The following is a 10,521-nucleotide window of genomic DNA, read 5'->3' as shown; positions in this document are numbered from 1 at the left end:
AAGTTTCATACCTACCCCAAGCACACTCCTGGAACTACCCCACTCACACTTCAAGCATACTCTCCACTCTTACATGCACTAATACTCACAATCGTCTATATTTGCACTTTTCAGGGGCTTTTTCTCTTCTTCCCCCTCCTCTTTTTCGTTATCCAGTCTTTGTTTTTTCTGGGGTGTCGACCTGCAATCACCGATGGTCCCAGGAAATGTCATTCAAGCTGCCAAATTTGGCAGGGGAGCGCCACTCATCTGAAATCTCTGTGGGCCACGGAGATGAGGTTTTATATCCAGACCAAGACCCCAAATTGTGAGAAATGACCCTCCCTTTTATCATTTTTATAATTTCAAAGGTTTATTAAACCTAAACAAAAATACAACAAAAGGACCAAATAAGGAAAAATTACAGCACTGGGAGTATCTGTGACTATCAGCCATGTGCTCATCTACAAAATGGATGCTTTGCCTTTTATACCCTTAGCCCCTCCCAAAGTTTTGTCAGTCAACTCCTCCTCTGCCGTCCATTGGTGGAGATTACTTTCTTACATCTTGAAAGGAGGTCAGGTGTTGTTATGCTGTGCCTCTTGGTAGTAAGCCAACTCTCTCCAGATGCCCTGACTACTAAGACTGTTACAAGGGGGAGGGGAAAGAGGACTATGGGAGGACATATTACAAAAACATCACTATACGTTTTAACATCTATATAATATCTCTTAATTGTGAGAGCCAACTCTTACATTACTCATCTATAACAAGGCCAAGACTGAATTTGCCTCTGTACTCACCACCGTGATACAACTGCTATGGGTAGCAAACCCATAGGCACAGTAGATGGGGGTAAAAAGCCATACTAGCTCTCTGTAAACCCTTTTTATCTGCCCAACAACTTCATCAATAAGTGTGTCTAAGGAAAACCTAAGATTTTTTTCTGTTCCCACTGTCCTCACCCACATCAACAGATGCTAGTATAACTCATTCAAATTTTTTTTTATTTTGAGAAGTAGGAGTAAATTATTGGAATTGAAAATAAGAGTTAATTCTTCAAGCCAAATGACTTATAGAAAAGGAAAAGCAGGGTTTGTTATAGATGAATAATAAGATGGTTGGCTCTCATGATTAAGGGGTGAACATTATATGTATGTTAAGAGAAGTTTTGTAGATGTATAGTTATGTTACTGTAATATGTCCTCTGCCCTTTGTATTGTTATCACGGGATGGCCTTGTTTGTCGGGGCATTTGGGGAGGGTCAGCTTGTTACTATGGTAACACCTGATCTCAAACCAAGATGTAAGAAAGTGATCTCCACCACTAAACAGCAAAGAAGGAGTCGACTGACAAGACTAGGAGGGGCTAAGGATATAAAAGGCAGAGCATCCATTTTGTAGATGAGCATATGGTGGTTTATTCCATGCTCCCAGCACTGTAATTTTTCCTTCATTAGTCCGTTTGTTGCATTTTTGTAAGGTTTAATAAACCTTCAGAATTTTTGAAAAGTGAGCAGTCCCACCTTGATCACTTCTTTTGTCTCTCTTAAGTACCATTCGTTATTATCTCTCAGCAACAAATGGGAGAAAATTCCCCTAGAGATAAAGGAAAAAGAAAAAAAAGGAAAAAATCCCAACCTTCAACACAGCCATAGGGCTTGTTCACCTTCCAGCAGCTCTGAAGTTCAACCACTGCCACTGCAGACATAACAAGTAAATCTGTGCTGTCATGAGCAAGCTTGTTCAGAGGCCAAGGCATTACTTTTAGTACCTACTCTGTCACCACTCAAGTGCCTGATGGTTAGCTCAGGCACACATCTGCCTCTGCCACCTTGTTTGGGAACAGTCATTTCTAAGAGGGGCAGGTGGAGCAACAAGAGGGTCTGTGCTAAAATCCCCATGACAGATCCATTGGGGCTGATTGGCTAAGGTTAACTTTGGCTTGCTAAAACACACAACCGCCATTGTGAGAAACTACTGCTCACTTTTTAAAAATGTCAAAGGTTTATTAAACCTTAACAAAAATACAACAAAAGGACTAAATAAGGAAAAATTACCACGCTGGGAGCCCCCGTGACTATCAGCCATGTGCTTGTCTTCAAAAATGGATGCTCCGCCTTTTATACCTCTAGCCTCTCCTAAAGTCTTGTCAGTCAAATCCTTCCTAGCAGTCTAGTGGTGGAGATCACTTTCTTACATCTTGACTGGAGGTCAGGTATTACTATAGTAACAAGCTGACCCTCCCCAAATGCCCCGACTACCAAGGCCATCCCGTGATAACAATGCAAAGGGGACGACATATTACAGTAGCATAACTATACATCTACAAAACTTCTCTTAACATACATATAATGTTCACCCCTTAAGTGTGAGAGCCCACCATCTCATTACTCATCTATTACATTGTAATATAGGAGGGGGGTTTGACCTGTTCTTTGCACAGGAACAGAAGCCAATTCCTCAAACTTTTTTGTAGATTTCTTGGAATTTTCCTTACAGACCCAGTTTTTTGAGTCCGAGGGTTATGTGGGGGTATTAACTGCCATTCACAGAATTACATAGAAAGGGGTTGCTTGTCTTAATGGTTAAGCAGAAAACCTTGAAGACAAAGACATTTTAAATTGAAAACAGCCTAAATGCTGGAAATACTGAAACTTTCCATCCTTCAGACTGACAGCTGCCTAGACATTCTTTCCCTGAAATCCCCTCTCTTGACTAACTTACAGACTCCTGTGTGGAAGGGGCTAACAGCGGGCCTGTTAGCTAAAGGAGCGAGAAGAAGCTGAGAAGCAAGAAGAAGCTGATAAGGAGCTCTCTCCAAGGCTGTAACCAAGAAGACCAAGAGAAGTGAGGAATTGAAGAAAGATAAGAAGAGAACTTTGCAGCTGGATGAAGTATTTTTAGAAAGTTAGTTGAAGTCACTGTAGCTTTTCACCAATAGTGTTATGTTGATTTATTGTAGCCAATAGTTAGGGTAGAAGAAGCATAAACAATTGGAAAGTGTATAAAAGGTCAGCCATGTTCAATAATAAAGAGTTGCCATCTGAGACTGCTTGTGGTTTCTGCTTTGTGTCGTGACCACCTCGGCAGCGACACTCCTGTCCTCCTCCTTCCAGATGTGTGGGTCCCCCAGGGGCACAGGTCACTCCTGTTATTTGCCTTTTCTTCCCATGGTCAGCAAAACGGTGGCATTTGGACACGTGGTAGTTAAGTTCTCCAGCTAAGCCACTGTCCATAGTCACATCTTAAAATCTACTGAGGAAGGCAGTGAGTCCCAGGAGCAAGATCTGTGGACTTGAAAAAGGAGGAAATGCATCTCCAGAAGATGGACTTACCATCATCAGCCGGACGAGACACTATAGGAGTTTTGTTCTGCATCAGTAATTGTCTTGTTTACTTGGAGAGCTCAGTTATGTTATATATTTCTCCCTGTGATTTTTAGGAAGACACGCTTCCATAGGGGGCTAAAAGTCTCTTACACAAGCAGATAAAGTAATTTTATATGTATATTTGCGTGTATATACATTTGCATATAAATCATCATAAGTGTTTCATCTAAACCATGTGAATAATTTTGATTCCCTGTGAGTCCTCCTAAAATACAGGTGTAGTGGGCTAAGCCTGGCTGGGTGCTAGGCACCCACCAAGGCTGCTCTCTCACTCCCCTCTGCAGCTGGACAGGAAAGAGAAAATATAATGAAGGGTTCATGGGTTGAGATAAGGATCACAAAAGATCTCTCACCAAATACTCTCATGGGCAAAACAAGCTCAAATTAGAGATATGAAATGAATTTATTCCTAACAAAATCAGAGCAAGATAATGAAAAGTAAAATAAAACATTCAAAAACATCTTCCCCCCACCCTTCCCTCCTTCCCAGATCTGCCTCCTACACCAGTGGTGCAGGGAGACAGGGAATGGGGGATTTTGGTCAGTTCATCACCCGTGGCTTCTTCCACTGCTCAGGGAGAGGAGTAATTCCCCTGCTCTACTGCGAGGTCCCTCCCACAGGAGACAGTTCTCTGCAAACTTCTCCAACATAAGTGCATCTCATGAGCAACAGTTCTACCCAAACTGCTGCACTGTGGGTCATGCTTCCCACGAGGTGCAGCTCTTCAAAGACAGGCTGCTCCAGAATGGGGTCCTCTCTCCACAGGCCTCTCATGGGGGACACAGCCTGCTCCAGGCATCCACCCACTCCAGCATGGGCACCTCCCTGATGGGCTGCAGGTGGATCTCTGCATCCCCATGAACACCCATGGGCTGCCGGGGGATAGCTGCGAAACCACCCCTGTTTCCCCCCTGCCGCCGCCGCTACCAAAGCTTGGCCATGCAAACCCAATACAATTCCAGGTGTACTGGACACCCCTCCGGATGAAAGCAAACTGTGACCTGCACTCTGCTGCTAAAGGAATGAAGAAAAATGCATTAGCAATGTCAATGGTGGCACCATGTCCTGGTTTAGGGCAAATTTGGGAGAAAACCTCCAAAGGGGGCCCCTCCAGAAAGCAAACCCACACAGCTCCTCCCCCCAACCGGTTCGGGAAGGATTCCTCGGAGACAAGTGGAAAGAACCTGTTTATTTAACAGGCAAAACACCCCCCAGCACACAAAATGAACAATACCAGATGACAACACTCTTTCACCGCTCTGAAAAAGATGACAAATTCAGAAAGTCTCTCCTGGGAGTGGTCGCTCTGTTATCAGTCCCTCTGGTGCTGGGAATGGCAGCTGCAGGCTACAAGGTGCAAACTCTTGGTGTTTCCCAGGTCCCAGTCTGGAGCAGGCTCGAGTGGTTCCAAGAAAGGGAAAGAAAAAACAGTCCAGGGAAAATTCAGACTGCCTAGCTAAACTAACTAACAAGCAGAAGCAAAGAGCAAAGCAGGAGCAAAGCAAAAAGCAAAAGCCACACTATGTACTGCCTCGTCTCTGTGTCCCGCCAGCTGTGGGGGAGCAGGCTGATAACAAAACTTCGCTCTTCAGAGCCAGTCTTGAAGGCACAGAATGTAATATCCAGCATAAACAGAACACACGACTGGGGATACAAGCATCATCCTAGGACATTCCAGCCCTTATCCCCATATTGTCAACATACTACCAAACATCATGCATTTTATTCATGTAAAAGCTTCCATCTGTTCCTCCCAAAAATTACAAGCCATACCCATCATGCCCCTGTCGCATCCCCACACTGGACCACTGAATCCAGGCCCCATACTACAGAGCTGCAGGATTCCCCACTTTCATTTTACTCACTCAAAACTCCATCTTTCACTTGCTCAGACCTTTGAGACTTACACATTTCCTTCTATCTCACGTCTGTGTGATTTAATGTACAGACAGTGGCAGTAACATCCAACAAACAGTGATATTTGCATATCATTCTCACCCCACAATCAGATCTCCCTGAGGTACACATTGTGTTGTTCCATCTCTCTGCATTATCCACCATGTGCAACCTGGTCCCTGAGCAAAGACAACCCCACAAATGGGTTTGGCTCTACTCGAGACAGAATTGATCCACATGGTCTTCCCTAACAAACCTCTGACATCTACCACTGGGAGTTTATCTTCATCTATTATTTTCAGGGACTCAGAGTGGGCAGGACCTGCTCGGTTAGTGGAACCTCGGGTGTTAACTAACTAGGTGGCCTTTGCTAAATGCTGCTCCCAATTTTTGGAAGATCCCCACCCAAGGCTTTAAACTGGGTTTTTAGTAGTCCATTGTACCTCTCCACTTTGCCGGCAGCTGGTGCATGGTAGGGGATATGGTACACCCACTCAATGCCATGTTCCCTAGCCCAGGTGTTGATAAGGCTGTTCTTGAAATGAGTCCCATTGTCTGACTCAATCCTCTCAGGGGTGCCATGTCTCCACAGGACTTGCTTTTCAAGGCCCAGGATGATGTTATGGGCAGTAGCATGAGACACAGGGTAGGTTTCCAACCATCCCGTGGTGGCTTCTACCATAATGAGCACGTTGCACTTGCCTTGGTGTGTCTGAGGCGTTGTGATGTAGTCAATCTGCCAGGCCTCCCCATACTTGTACTTGGACCACCGCCCACCGTACCATAGGGGCTTGATTGTCTTGACCTGTTTGATGCCAGCACACGTCTAACAGTCGTGGATAACCTTCAAAATACTGTCTATGGTTAAATCCACCCCTCAGTCTTGTGCCCACCTATAGGTGGCATCTCTACCCTGATGGCCTGAGGCATCATGGGCCCATCGAGCTAGAAATAACTCTCCCTTGTGTTCCCAATCCAGGTCTATCTTGGACACCCCTCTCTTTGCAGCCTGGTCTACCTGCTCATTGTTTTGGTGCTCCTCATTAGCTCTACTCTTGGGGGCATGGGCATCTACATGGCAGACTTTCACAGGTAGCCTCCCTACCCTGGTAGCAATGTCCTTCCACTCTTCAGCAGCCCAAATTGGTTTTCCTCTACACTGCCAGTTAGCCTCTTTCCACCTCTCCAGCCATCCCCACAGAGCGTTGGCTACCATCCATGAATCAGTGTAGAGGTAGAGCTTTGGCCACTTCTCTCTTTCTGCAATGTCCAGGGCCAGTTGAACGGCTTTGAGTTCCTCAAGTTGGCTTGATCCACCTTCTCCTTCAGTGGCCTCTGCGACCTGTCGTGTGGGGCTCCATACAGCTGCTTTCCACTTACGATTCATCCCTACGATGTGACAGGAACCGTCAATGAAAAGAGCATAGCGTGTTTCCAGGACAAACCATGGTTCCTGGCTGTAGAGTAGAGCATGTTCTTTGTTATGAGTAGAAAAGTTGTCCATTTTCTTTTAAAGGTTGCAGAGTTCACAAGTTAAACCAATTGCTGCCAAGTTGGAGTTCTAACTATTTGTTGTTAATAATTTCATGTTGTATTCACCTGTTGTTAATAGTTTTTCTTTAATTACCTGTTGTTGATGGTTAGAAATTCCCCTTTGTCGACTATCATCCTGCTGCTTCCTGGAAAATGGCACCTGGGACTGTGAGGAGGAGGTGACATTGGGGCTGGTATGCAAATGAGGAAACCCCCTCACCAAACCTAGCAGGGAAAACCCCTAAAAACAATGAGCCACCATGGAATTAAGAGATCGAAGTGATGTCTAGACAAGAGGAACAGAATCCAGTGTCTGCTAAGACCCTTTTTACCTCTCACCCTAACCTAAAAAGATGTCAGCTGGAAAGAGCACCTCGAATGTCAAACTGAAAAATAGGGAATCTCCTGGTGCTCTCGTGAGGATGGAAGCCTCAGCTCTGCCTGCAGAGCAGCGGACAAAGCTGCACTCTTCCTCTTCCTCCGTGCCACTCCTGGGAGCAGCGGCGGCGTGTGCGCGACCTGTCGGTTCTCCCCACCCGAGGTGATTTTTAATAAAGGCATTAAAGAGGAGAAAGATCTTCTGCCATATTTATTTAATTCTTCACCTCTGGTCCTGTCCTGACTGGGCCAAGAGCTACTGCATGAGCAATGTTCTGCTTAATCTGGGCAAAGGCTTGTTGCTGCTCAGGGCCTCAGTGTTGTCATGGTTTGATGCTGGCCCAATGGCAGTGCCCCCATGAAAATATATTCTCCCTGTTGTCTACTGTAAGATGTGACCAGAAATAGAGCAAAGCAGGCTCCATCTTAGGAATAAAGGGAGAAAAAACTTTATTAACCTACAACTATATGAAAAAAGACACACACACAGAACTCAGAATGAAAACCTTCCAAAATATTCCTCCTCCCCCCACCAAATTTCCAATACAACACAGTGAGACAAAACCTTGGATTCTCAATTCAGTTACCACCCCTCAAATCATCGACTCTCAGTCCATTACCATGCTTCAGATAATCAATTCTCAGTTTATCAAGAAGAGAAGAGCCCCTCTTGTACCATAGGCTTCCCCAGGAAACAAAGTTGAAACCTCTTGTGTTTTCATGTCACATGTGGCACCGCCTGGAGAACATTTGCCATCATGACATCTTCCTTCCATGTACAGTGCTCTCACCACTGCACATGGACCAGAGCTGCTTCTAGGGTTCCCCTTTTAAGGATGGTTTGCCCAGTTCCAAAAAAAAGCAGAGTGTCTCACTTTCAGGACACCTGCCCCCCCAAATTCACCCCCTGAGGCTGAGGGGTCTCGAGAACAGAGATCTTCTTCTTCACTGAAGACAGAGGATACTACCACACCCTCATCCATCGTCATCTCTGTTCACGCCACTCCTTCACCTAACATCACTGCACTCTCTTGGCTCCAAACCATTGCCTCCCCCTAAATGCAGTCTCTGTCACAGGAAAAAAAACGGTTCTGTCCGTGGCTATACAAGAAAAGTCCAGCCAAAGGCCACTCCATCATCTCCTCCCACCTAGGATTGTTCTCAACTTCTTCTGACAGCTTTCATTTGCACAAACTTTCATCACACTTGCCCATTTCCTCGTAATTCATTTCTGTCTCTCTTCTCATTCAGCTCCAGGAGGATCAGCATTTGTAAGATTTCCATCATTCAAGAAAAGGGTTAAAATCTCGGGCTCTGCCTGCCCAGAGCTCTCTCAAGGCTGCCGGGCACCTCCTCGCAGCACACCCCCCCCCCCTTCTCCTTCTTGGCTGGCCATGCTGCCCGCACATGATATCGAATTTTAAGGTGGCACAGGCACAGGCTCTCTCTCCCTCTGTCCCGGGGGGGCTGCCCGATGCCTCTCAGTGTTCCTCCACCCTTCCATCCTGCAGGGGCCTTCACCCCCCTTCTCTATCCAAGGCCCAAGCCTACCTCACTCGGCCGCATGGCTTCCACTCCCCCACCCAGCTGGCAGCTGGGCAGGGGAGGTCTGACCTCTTTCACCCACCGTAACCATAAGAGCTTCCCCCTGGGAGTTCTCTGCTTTTAATCCCCTGTGTTCTCAGAGGCGTATCCATGTCCTCAGTGGCCACACCAGGTGCCAATATTCAAATCTGAGCACCTATTGGTTGGACCACAGCCTCCCAAATAACTCACTTCCTTTTCAAACCAGGACAAGTGGAAATCATTCTTCTTGCAGGTGACCAGGTAAAAAAGGCTCACGATCTAACTGTTCTCAGGAATATGCATTCTCCAAAAACCTATGGTGCCCAGGAAAGCTTGTGTCTCCTTCTTCTTGGTTGGTGGAGACATAGCTGTGATCTTGTTGATGACATCTGTAGGAATCTGATGCCGTCCATCTTGCCACTTTACTCCCAGGAACTGAATCTCACGAGCTGGTCCCTTTACTTTGGTCTTTTTGATGGTGAAACCAGCTCCCAGGAGGATTTGGATGATTTTCTCTCCTTTCTCAAACACTCCCGCAGCTGTGTTCCCCCACACAATGATGTCATCAATATACTGTAGGTGTTCTGGAGCATCACCATTTTCTAGTGCAGTCTGGATCAGTCCATGGCAGATGGTGGGACTGTGCTTCCACCCCTGGGGCAGTTGGTTCCAGGTATACGGCACTTCCCTCCATGTGAAAGCAAACTGAGGCCTGTATTCTGCTGGCAGAGGAATGGAGAAGAATGCACTGGCAATATCAATAGTGGCGTACCACTTCACTACCTTGGACTGAAGCTCGCACTGGAGCTCTACTATGTCTGGCACGGCAGCACTCAGTGGTGGAGTCACTTCATTCAATGCACGATAGTCCACAGTCAATCTCCATTCTTTGTCAGATTTATGCACAGGCCAAATGGGGCTGTTGAAGGGTGAGTGGGTCTTGCTGACCACCCCTTGGCTCTCCAGATCTTGGTCATCTTATGGGTGGGAATCACAGCATCTCGAGTGGTTCTGTACTGTCGGTGATGCACTGTCGAGGTGGCAATTGGTACCTGTTGCTCTTTCCCTTCAGAAGTCCTACTGTAGATGGATTCTCGGACAGTCCAGGCAAGGTGTTCAATTGCTGGATGCCCTTTGTCACTATAGCCGCTATCCCAAATGCCCACCGGAGTCCTTTTGGGTCTTTGAAATACCCACTTCCGAGGTAATCTATGCCGAAAATACATGGGGCCTCTGGGCCCGTCACAATAGGGTGTTTCATCCACTCATTTCCAGTCAGGCTCACAGTAGCTTCCACCAAATTGAAATCCGGGGATCCCCCTGTCACACCAGCAATAGAAACATACTCTGTCTCCACATGTTTTGATGGGATTAATGTGCATTGCACAGCAGTATCGACCAAAGCTTTATACTCTTGTGGTTCAGATGTGCCAGGCCAACAAATCCACACAGTCCAGAAAATACAGTTTTCCCTAGCCTCCTCCTGGCTAGAGGCAGGGCCCCTCTAAGCCTGGTTATCCTTCTTTACTTGGACATATGTCTTGGAGGTTGCTTCAAGGGGATCAGACATGTCATCACCATCATCATACCTGGTGGTTAGGCTACCAGGCAACTGGATCTGCTTTCTTTTTGGTGGAACTTCCTCTCTGAGCTTTGCCTTCCTTCAATTCATGCACCTGTTGTGCCAGAGCAGCAGTGGATTTTCCATCCTATCTCCTCATGTTTTCTCCGCAATCACACAGGAAGAACCACAGCTCAGCTCGTGGGGTGTACCTTC

This window comes from Molothrus ater, chromosome W, assembly GCF_012460135.2.
Source record: "Molothrus ater isolate BHLD 08-10-18 breed brown headed cowbird chromosome W, BPBGC_Mater_1.1, whole genome shotgun sequence".
Classification (NCBI taxonomy): Eukaryota; Metazoa; Chordata; class Aves; order Passeriformes; family Icteridae; genus Molothrus; species Molothrus ater.
The sequence above is the reverse complement of the archived record's forward strand: the minus strand, read 5'-3'. Positions refer to the sequence as shown.